The sequence below is a fragment of the Coenobita brevimanus genome, chromosome 27, assembly GCF_032717465.1.
Source record: "Coenobita brevimanus isolate Jiangsu-jjx chromosome 27, ASM3271746v2, whole genome shotgun sequence".
In the NCBI taxonomy this organism is placed as follows: domain Eukaryota; kingdom Metazoa; phylum Arthropoda; class Malacostraca; order Decapoda; family Coenobitidae; genus Coenobita; species Coenobita brevimanus.
The window spans coordinates 34760042-34771451 of record NC_136980.1 but is presented as its reverse complement, the minus strand read 5'-3'; the positions used below and the strand labels follow the sequence as shown (position 1 = coordinate 34771451).

The window sequence follows — 11410 nt, the reverse complement described above, 5'->3', positions numbered from 1 at the left end:
ATGGAAGTGCCCTAACGGCACCCCTTCAGGGTTCGGCTTCGTACTACAATAAGGGACACTAGCAGCAGGCCAAAACACACACACACACACACACACACACACACACAATGTCACTCAGACGTTTGATGCTCTAAGAAAGAGTCCAGAAAAAGGTGGGGAAGCAGGCAAAAATAGAAAATCTCCTTAATGCTGGAGACTAAGTCCCAACAAAGACAAAAACTGGGAAAAACTCCAGAAAATCCTTCCTCTATACGCGAGGCAGAGTCCAGTACAAGGGAGAGACTGGCCAGAGGTCTGCACTGGACGATAGCTAGGCAGGGAGTTCCTCCATTAATAAATGACCTAAGTTGTACAGACAAAGACGCAAGTAACTTTCCAAAGTTGGAAGAAAACATCATGGAAAGCTCGAACCATCTGAAACACGTACTATTAGAGATAGGGTTTTCATTGTTTTTCACTAGTTGCAACTTTCCTTTTGATGGAACTGGGAAGAAAGTTGTGGCTTTGACTGTACTTGTAACCCTATCCACTCGTATGCTGATGACTTCACCCTTCACCATTCCATCACAGCAGTTACTTCAACAAACACGAGATACTGCTTCAACACAATTAATATGTATATCTCTAACTGGGATGAAAGTAACTATGATGAATTTAATGCATCGAAAACTTATTTCCTACATGTTTTAAGAGTAATATTCTCCTCAGGAGTTTCCTTTAATATTTAACAATATCCATCTCAATCCAGTACCTTCTCTTAACATTCCTGGGGCTTCAATCTCCCGGGCTTTTTAATTGAAAGATCAGTACCTTCCTTGCAAAATCTGTTTCCAGGAGATTAAGTGTTGTAATCCGACTTCATGCCTTCTTTAACCCAGTACAGTTGTTGACTGTATACAAGGTTTTATTTCCCCTTGTGTAGAGTACAACTCACATGTGGAGGGGGGGGGGCTCCTCACATTCAGCCCTTCTCAACAGGGTGGAATCAAACGCTTATGATCTCATTAACTTTCCTCCTCTAACTGAGTCCCTTCAACTTCTCTCTCTCTCTCTCTCTCTTTGCCACACTGTTGCATATTTAAATCTTTTCTATCACTGCTTCATTGGTAACTGCTCTTCTGAACAGTGTGCTGACATTCCTCCTTCACTGCAGAGAGTGCATATCACCAGCCAAGCAGCACACCATCTCTTTTCTGTCCAGCTTTGTAATGTAAGAGTTAAGCCTTAATCACAGCCCTCATCGTATGCAACACAACTCAAGAACTGTTTACGTTTATCTTTTTTTTTTTTTTTTTTTTTTTTCTCTGCCAATAACCCCCAGTTTTTGAACTGCTATGAGTCCAGACATCCAGAAATGAACGTTTTCCATATCTGACTCGACTTTTTATGGGAGGGAACAGTTTTGCTAGCACCTAGCCTTTAGTTCCTTCATCCTTACTTAAAAGAATGTTCCCCATTTCTTCACATTTTCCTTCTCTCTCTTCCTCCTTGCTCTGCCAAACCCCTTTCCTTGCATTTGTTCTTTTAACTCTCGTCTCGTGCATATATATATATATATATATATATATATATATATATATATATATATATATATGCCTCTCGTCGCGTTCTGCGCATTATATTACCTCATTCTTTTGTCCCCATTCTCTCTCTCTCTCTCTCTCTCTCTCTCTCATAATCCTTGTTTCCCCATTTTCTTTGCTACTCCGCACATTCCTTTTCACGATTCTTAAATTTTTCTTCCCTTCACTAGCACTGCCTTTTTGGGGGGCTTACACTGGCATATATATATATTTTTTTCTTAGTTTTGTTGCTTCTCCTGGACTTTGCTTTCCATTCATATATTTTAATCACAGAAGCTTTTTTTTTTTCTCCTCACTTGTCCAGTGATACACACCTCTCCAAGTGTTATTGCTCTTTTTCCGCTTTGTTCTTACTGTTGTTATTTTTTTCACGTATTTGTTATAACATTCTTCATTTCGTTTTTATCTCTTTAATTCTTGCCTCTGATTATATTAGGGTAATTTCTCCAGTAGGGTTTCTTTACAATACTGTATTCTGCTATGTTCCGTTGATACAGTTCATAATTTTCTACTACTATATCCTTTTATTTATTTCTGGTGCTACATCTCTTTTAACCCTTTTCTTTTTCTTTATTTACCAAAGAAGAAGCCGGACTCCTGCAAAATGGTTATGTCAAGAAAACCAGACCATAGGAAACCACATTCAAGATCTGTTCCTTTCGAGATGTCTGGAGTGGGGATCATAGGCAGAGGAAAACACCGAATGATGAAGACAAGGTCATAACTGAGCTGTTGCAAAAATACGAGTATATCTTCCATTAAAAAGCAGAGTCGGAGAAAGGGCATAGTGTGGTGCCAGAAAGGTGCTATGCGCCCACAGTAATGCAGGAGGGATGTAAGGACACAGTTCAGTGGAACAGTAGCTTTTAATTTAGCACGGCTTTCAAATTAGCACCGCTTTTATGCAAAGATGCAACACTTCAGAGAATAAAGAGACTCAAGGGAGTCAATGACAAGAGGCAAGGTGATGAGATGAAAAATCTTTGACTACATCTCGTTTAGGAGAGGTGTATATTGGATGCCTCTCCACCTCAGACATGGGGATTGTATTCCTCACGGATAAATAAGGCCCCTTGTACAAAGTCAACAGCTGTGCAGGGGTAAGGGAAACTCAGAATCGGGTCTGCTCACGTAACCTCTTGGAGGGAGGATTTTGCAAGGGAGTGTATACAAATATGAAGAAAAGACTTGGTAACAGGATGGGAGCTTTAGGAATACTATTGTTGATTGCTTCAACAGGGAGGGAGAAGAAGGGAGGCTGAAGGAGTGGAGAAAGAAAATGGAAGATCTAGGAGTTAAAATTGATAGAAGAAAGATTATCAATGCTTAAATGAAGAAGAACAGGGAGATGTGAGTTTGCTAGGAGAAAAGTTGAAAAGTGTTGGGACATTCAAGTATTTGGGCTTTATTATAACAGCTGACGGTGGACTGGATGCAGAAATTAACCATAGGATACAGGCAGAATGGAGAAACCGGAGGGATATGTCAGAAGTGTTATGTGATGGAAAAATCTGTGCATGAGTGAAAGAAATAGTATATAAATCGGTGGTAAGGCCTGCAATAATATACGGTTCGGAAACGTGACCCGTAAAGAAGTCTCAGGAGAGAAAGCTGGAGACACTGAGATAGATGAGCAGGGTCATGAGAATGGATAAGATCAGGAATGAGAGAATTAGGGGAGCGATTAAGGTTGTGGAAATCTCAAAGCAGATGCAGGAGAAGCGACTATAATGGTGCGGACATGTAATGAGAAGGAATGAGGATTATGTAGGTAGAAGAGTGATGGGCATGGAAGTGGAGGGTGACCAGAAAAGAGGTTGAGATGAAGGCACGGAAAAAATGATTTATCCACGAGAGGGCAGTTTCGAAAGTAAAAATATGTGCCTGATTCAGGCGATAGCATTTGAGATGTCAAATGTAACGGCAAAGGTTTCGCCAAATTCCTCCCAAAGTGTAGACTGCTACTTTCCTTCCCTTTTCCTCTCTTTTACCTCCTTCACTCTTCTCCTAGTCTTTCTCTCTGATGTCTCAGTTCTCTGTTTCCTTTCCTCTTCTCTTCTTTTCTCTACCATCCAGTCTTTCAGTCGTTCCCTCCTTCTTTCATTTCCTGGCAACACATGCGAGGTACAGTCACCCAAACAAGTGATGTCTCATTTTCTTTAAGATTCGAACAAAGCTCACTGGTTTGGAAACATGCTCCAAATTTATTTTATGGTGTTTAAGAAATAAAAGATTTGATTTTGTGAATATATAACTTAAGATTCATCTCCAGTATTTTAGATTACTAACAATACTTAAATAGCAAGCTGTATCAGGCACGTTTCCAGTCGCATCCAAATGGCCTGCCACCCAAGGAATGGAATGGATGACTGTCAATTTTATCAGTCAACAATTTATTTGAGTGATAAATGTGCTGAAGTATCCCATGATATAGTTAAATTGACAAACCAAAGTAAAATTTTGGAGATATAAGCCATATAATTTGCACAAACAGAGGTTGATGGCAGCGCGAGCCTCTCGTGGCTGTGACATCATGGGTCGCTGAGCCTGGTGTCGGAATGACAGATGTTGGAAGTTAGCATTCCGCTCAGTGCACATGCACTGAGTGCCCTTTTAGCTGCTGTGCTGAAAGTATCTGCATGTTATCTCAAGTACTGTGCCATTATCAACAGCATTTTTTTAAATATATGTGTCAGGGAGGTAGATGGATGTCTTATCGGCCTACAGGTAACTATAGGTCGATATACAGATAATTCATTCATTCATCATCTAATCCAGTGTTGCCCCACAAGGAACGTAGGAGCCCGGGGCTAGGCAAGTTGGTCGTGACATTTAAGATGAGAATGACCAGCCTCAATCATCCCGGAGTAGCATTACATAAGCAATAAACCCCAACCACCACTTGGATATAAACCTGCACCGACCCATTCCGACTGTAGTGTCTTAACTGCCCACTAAACCTCCATTCGCCATAACTTGGTTATGTGGTTACTGTAATGCTAGGTGTTTTAGGGTCGGCCTCCCGTCCCTAGAGCACCTAATGAATAGCTAGGTTCTCTTTCTAGACCGGAGCTCAGACAAATAAGGGAGGCAAGACACAAAAACTCAAGGCAACACCTTACATATGTATTGCTAAATCTTACACAGGAACGAGCAGATGTCACAAATACAAACGGGCTGGACAATTATAATCCTTGGGCTGCAGATATGGAATAATAGTATCACGCATGATACTGTACAGGACCAGACTGGTTAGGGGGAACAACACTTGAGCTAGATATTTATGTTGGTGGGGGAGTTTAGATTTCCTAGGCTGGTGGTGGTGGCTGTCCCAATTTCCCAGGGTAGCATTAATATTTTACACTGAGCCTAAAGCGTGACATTATCGAGACGTGCCATCACTGTTGCATAAAGTGTTTACTGTACCGTGGCCCGTAGATCACTTTTACATTACTTTACTACGTACCCGGGTGGAGCTGGCAGTACCGGAACTTCAACTCAGGGGCCTATGTATGATCTTCACTGTCCTATGGTGGCACTGTACATTATTGTAGGCCCGTCCTGCACTGTCTTACTATTGCACTATCTTTTCCACCACTTTCTTTTATACTCTAACCACCAGCCCACTTTACTCTGTCACTCCTACACTGTCTGTATGCTGCATGTGTTCACTTTCACTCACTGTCAGGTCAGATGTGTCACAGTCAGGGGCAGGGGCAGCGGCAGAGTCTCAGCTTCCCTACTGACGGGGCTGGGATCTGCCAGGGGTGGCTAGGTCCTGGGGGCGGGGGACAGCGCATAGGTGCATCCTCTCTTGTCTGGGGCTGCTGGGGGCATAGGGGCCCAAGGCTTCTGGGTTCAGGGAGGGAGTCTGGCCCTCTGGGCTGGGGCCAAACAGTCGCCTGAACTTCTGAGTCAGGTGCCTGACAGAGGATGAGGATCTCCAGCATCTGGGTGCACGGAGGTCCCGCCCGGGGGTCTTAGGGGTGGTCAGGAGGCTGCAGTCCCCGCGGGTCGGGGACGCCGTCAGGAGTGAGCTGTGGCGTCGGCCGGCGTTGGGGTCCATCAGGGGTGTCTCCACTGGCCGTAGGGAGAAGAGCCCAGCGGTGGTCACTGGGCCTCTCCAATACTCCTCCAGGCTGGGGAGTCTCTCCAAGTCGTGGGTAGGTGGACCGGGTTCAGCACCTGACAAAGGAGCAGCTTCAGGCTGTCTCTGGCGGTATGGCCCGGCTATTGGCCGTGGCTATCTCAGGACACCTTCGGAGCAGCTACTGGCTGCCTCCTGCAGGAGGGTAGAGCGGCTACAGGCCGACTCTCTGGGGGCACCTTCAGAGCGGCTTCCAGCCAGCTCCTGATGAAGGCGGGAGCGGCTTCTGGCCGTCTCCTGATTGGCCTCTGGAGCAGCTTCAGGCCATATCCCATAGGAGGGTGAGCAGCTGCAGGCCATCTCTCCGAGGGGCACCTTCTGAGCGGCTTCAGGCCATCTCCTGATGAAGGCGGGAGCGGCTTCAGGCCGTCTCCTCTTTTCCTGCAGAGTGGCTTCAGGCCGTCTCCTGTAGGAGGGCGAGTGGCTGCAGGCTGTCTCTCTGAGGGGCACCTTCCGAGAGGCTTCAGGCCTTCTACTGACGAAGGCGGGAGCGGCTTCAGGCCGTCGACTAGTTTCCTCCAGAGCAGCTTCCTGCCATCTCCTGTAGGAGGGTGAGCGGCTATCGGCCATCTCAGGGGTGCTGTTAGGAACTGGAGAAACTCTTCCACCCCGGTCTGATCTGTGGGCAGCTCACCCGGCAGGTTGTCTTGTATTCCTGCCATGGTGGCGGCGGGCGAGTTCCGTGTCATAGGGGCGCGCAGCCTGGGTGGACTTAAGACATTTCTGCCTGGAGCTCATTTGTGCCATGTACACTCCTCTGTGGGCTCCTTCTGGTGACTCTTTGTGATCTGTTTTGATGTCCTGCTGCATTTTAGTTACCAGCCAGCATAGCTTGTCACTGTGTAGAGTCACCCAAAGATAGAAAAGGAAAGAATGAAGGAAAGAGAGACAGAATAGGAGGGATGGAAAGAGGGAAGGAAGAGAGGAAAGGGCAGGCACCCGAGAGCAGGACTACATTGAGTGAGGAGGAAGTACAGGACAAAAAATAAAACTTTGTTATACAATAGTGGGTAAGTTCAAAATTGCCTGCCGCAAAGAATAAGTCTTATGGTATCCACTCTGACTGGCAAACCTCTTCCACAACTAACTAACCTAAACATAACTAACTCTATTCTCCCCTCCCCACCATCCCTCCTCTCTCCCCCACCACCCTTCCCCCCCTCCCCTCCATCCCTAATGTCCACGGCAGAAGTGTCAGTGGGTGAGTACAGAGGCAGCATGTTCCTGTAAAAGCATCTGTGTTGAACTCACATCATCACACCAGTCACTCAGCCAGCTGATCATACCAGCCAGCTGGTTCTTGTGAAGGATGTGTGGCTGTACCCAAGTGATGATGACCTGCTTGGTGACCTGGTCACTGTTACCCTTCACCAGGCCCAGTGCCAAAGCCCGCATCAACATCACTTTAACCTGTCCTTCACCGAGTCACATGGTGGTGGCTGTCTCACTGTAGCTCAGTTGGTGGTCCCAAGCTTTGCACTGTAACGTCATCTCAATAAGACAGAGCAGCCTGATTTTCTCCCTAAGGTGGGTATCACGTGCCAGGAGGTCAGGCTGTGAGTTCCACTGGGGTTTGCTGCCCTCGAACTTGTTGATGTCCCCCTGGTTGAATTTTATCTACAGCTCCAGCAGCCACACACACCTACAGGACTTGAGGCTACATAGTACTGGATGTGCTAGCAGCTCACCAAAGTTACAGTATATATGCCATCACCAAGGAGTGCGGCCAGACCAAGGAAGAAGGCATGTTTGCCTTTGGTCTCATCATCCAAGTCAGACAGTTTAGTGCAGCGTAGGTAGTGTAGAGCAGCACGGTAGTACTCAGCGTGGGCATCTGTGTGACAGTACAGATCTGATGCCAGCTTGTAGAACTTGGCATGTACCGGTGTGACCCCATCATTGTCATTCAGTAACGTCTCTGTCTCATCCAGGATCCTCTTGGTTCGGGTGGGGTCCTCCAAAAGCTTCAATGTGACCTCTGCCATAAGCATATTACAGAGCTCCTTTGCCTCCTGATGGTCAACCACCTTGGGCATGATACCCTCAATGAAGGCAATGGCTGCATTGCGATCTGAATACCATACGTAATATAAATATGTATATGTATGTTACAGGCAGATTGTAAAATCAGTCATTTCGATAATTAAGGTTAGTTTAGTTTAGGTTTAATTAGGTTAAGTTGATCTAGTATAAGGTTAGATTATGTTAGTTTAGGTTTGGTTAGGTTAGATTAATTTAGGCTAAAGAGAGAAGGGAACAGTAACTTCTTGCATAAGGCACTCCGTGCATATGACATCGGAGACAAAACACGACTGTGATCCCCAGCTTAGTTGTGTGATTGTGGTTCTGCTGATTAACCAAGCTTTGCATCATCATGGCCAGGCCAGCAAATAACCACCATTGGTGCTTTGTTCCACTGTGCAAGAACAGAAGTAGAATCACACTAGAAAAAAGATTCATCACTGTTTCAAGAGATGAAAACCAAGCAGCTGTGGTGGTGAGCAGGACATCGGAAGCACGCCATCACAACTGGCAATTCTGAACTCTTACTGCTGCAAAGTGCGAAGTGGTGCGAGGAAATACTGAATCGGTGGTTACTTATCGAATCGGCACTTTTAAATGGAAAATATAATTTATATCACTGTATAGGTTCAGGCACATCTAATTATCTGAAATCCGGTAAAATAAATTGTGCTTTATATGACTGTTTATCAAAAATCAGGTTTTAGAGCTAAAACATGCTAAAGTTAGTGGGCATATTTTCACCTTCCGATCAACTTGTATTGACAGACTTCCATTTTCCATAAATATTGATTCAAAGCACAAATAAATGTATTTACATTGTAAACCAATATTCACACAAGAAAAAGTCTGTCAAAGCAAGTTATCAAGCTGGAGGTGAAACACTTCTGCTAACTTCAGCAAATTATTGTTTTGAACCCATAATTTATATTAAGAGTCAGATTAAACAAACACAAATTTTTGACCGGATTTCAGATAATTAGGTGTGTATGAACCTATATGGTGATAAATATTATAACAGCCTAATATATACAGCTTAATCTAACCTAACAGTCACTTGTCAAGCAAAACTAACCCTAACTTTGGCTTAAGTCATTGGTAGGGGTGTGAAAATCTTATTCTCCACTAGATGTTACTAAAACGATGTTCAAACATAACCAGTACCTAGGACCGAAAAATCAGATAACCAAATATTCCATAGGCCTAGCTGGCTAGGGTCAGGCCTATCTAAGAGGAAAAAACATTGAAATATCTCGGTCTTTGTGACATCTCCCCTATGTATTACTGCCCAATTTCAGGGCTATATGCCCCAGAAGTCAGGACCTAGCAATACTTATACTGATCCAGTTCATAAATCACTTCATTACGACTTCATCAAATCTAATCTTGGTGCTACTGAGTTGTCCTACAGGTATTTGGTTCTTGCAAGGTTCGCCGTCACCAGTAGTTTCTCCAAAGCCAATAATACTCTTCACTAAAACATACACATAAGCTATCACATTAAGTCTTAAATGTCTATCATTATAATAACGGCTGAATATCACAGAAATCTTCTCTTTACTGGAGTATGATTCCCAGACACTGGTGTGAGTGGCGGTCAGCTGTGGCCACGGTATGGGTTGTGACATCACAGCGAGGGTGCATGTTTCACGCGAGGTACGATAATCTTCAACTCTATTTTTTTTCATATATAGTAAACTGGAGAGAAAAATTAATTATATTCTGATGAATACGAGTGACACTTTATTACTTTATGTAACTTGTACATGACCGTAAACCAGCCCATTACGTTAGACATGACCACACAATGAGGGGAGGTGAATCTCTCCGTCCTTCAATGTCACGCTTCCCCCTCCCCCCCTCTTTTTCTTCCACCGGTTTAGTCTTTAGATTTCTTCATTGTCACTCTTGCTTTTGACAGCCACCCTTTCCATCTTCTTTCACGAAACTGCCCTATAGATTCTATTACTTGTTGAAATCTCATTGTTAGCAGAAATGACCACCCTTTTTATTGGATCTAAAATTGCCATATCTCCATCTTGAATGCTAAGTTATAAAAATATATGAATAGTGAATTATGATACTAGTCAGAAAGAAATGCCATGAAAATCCTGTGGAGTCATGGTATCGTCTTGCCTCTACTGGACTATGTGAGATAAGCTGCAAAAGGACGAAAACCTAGGACAGGGTAACGTAAAAGAGTGTAGTCGTTTTCCAGATTTTCGCCTCTTCACGAAATTCAGTGGATAGTCTTCTCTGTTGCCTTCCATTACTCCACTGTTTGTCACAGCGATCACGGTTTTGCACTTACTGTTTTGTTTTCCTGTCTGAATTTTATTCCGCATAGAGATTTAAATGTGGATAAGATATTGTTAAGAGGTGGGATTTGCCAGTTAGGTAGTCGGGAATCTTCTCGCTGCTTCCCGATGTTTGCAGTGGTTCCAGTGCGAGTCAGAGTTGCCAGTTTGCCTGCTGTTGTGAGCGGAGTTGTTTCGTAAGTTATGCATTAATTTTTGTGCTCTTTTTTTCCGTATAATGGTTTAGTTTGGGTTTGTGTGCTGAATAATTTATAGTATTGTGTAATGTAAGGAAACTCTAGCATGTTTTGGCTGTCTCTGAGTTGGCAACTTTGTTCTCGTAAAATGTAGAAATCTCCAGAATACTGTATAGGAAGCTTATATAAGGATGGGGAAGAGACTAGAGCAAAGTCAGTCGGTTTTCAGTTCAGTTTGAGTGTAGTGCAGTGTCAGTGAAGTTTGTAGCCTATATTTTCGGTACTTGTGAAAACAGTGAAGTGTTGTCATGCATTAAGTGTAACTGCAGTTAGTTAAGTTTGTATAGCTCCAGTGCTTGTGAGAATAATCAAGTTGGAAAGCATTCAGAGTAATTATTTGGAAAATAAAAAGTGCCTTTAGGAAACCTGTGTTTATTTATGATGCCTGAGATGATCCTGTGTACTGTACACCTGAAGGCTGACCATAGGAAGTACAACTCACTGGGCAACGTCTTTCCTGTACTGAACTACTGCTGCTGGAGACTGTGGCAGTGCGGGACGGGGATATAACAGTATTTTTACATGCTTCTTTTCCTGATTTGATGACACTCTTGATTTAGCAACAGAATTCATTTTATGCGACATTTCCCCCTCTTAATATTGGTGACTGAGGATGTAAAACAAGCATTCCAAGAGTTTCTCTGCTGCTTTTAACTTTGAAACCGCTGAGCGATAGGCTGTGCGTTTCATATGCCTTCATACGGCTAAGCCTCAAATTTAGTATATTGTGGTTTCATTAATATTCACGTAATGTGAAATATACACATTAGCAACACTTATATATTGATCTTTATATACTGATTTTTAAAGTTTACCTAAATACTGCTCTTTCCGGTGTGCAACAAAGGAAATATAACTAGGCCGTGGCAATTGCCAGATGCCACTTTCTGAGAGAAAGGTACTGGGAATAAGGTCATCTTTATTTAGGACGTTTGTATAAGACATTGCGTGCTGTAAACGAAAAACTGAGGAGAGTGAAGTTAAAATATTTCGACCAGATGAAAATGGTACATATAAAATGTCAACATTCAAACTTGTCCACAATCCACATTCACTTAGACAAACAGTGGGATTCATTGGCAAACAGACGAAAGCTGCGGTGTA

At 43.6% G+C, this 11410-nt stretch overlaps 1 pseudogene; it reads right to left on the bottom strand.

The window, feature by feature from the left end:
- Positions 1 to 6924: 6924 nt before the first annotated feature.
- Positions 6925 to 11410, bottom strand: part of LOC145394536 (26S proteasome non-ATPase regulatory subunit 13-like) — a 111685-nt pseudogene continuing 107199 nt past the window's right edge.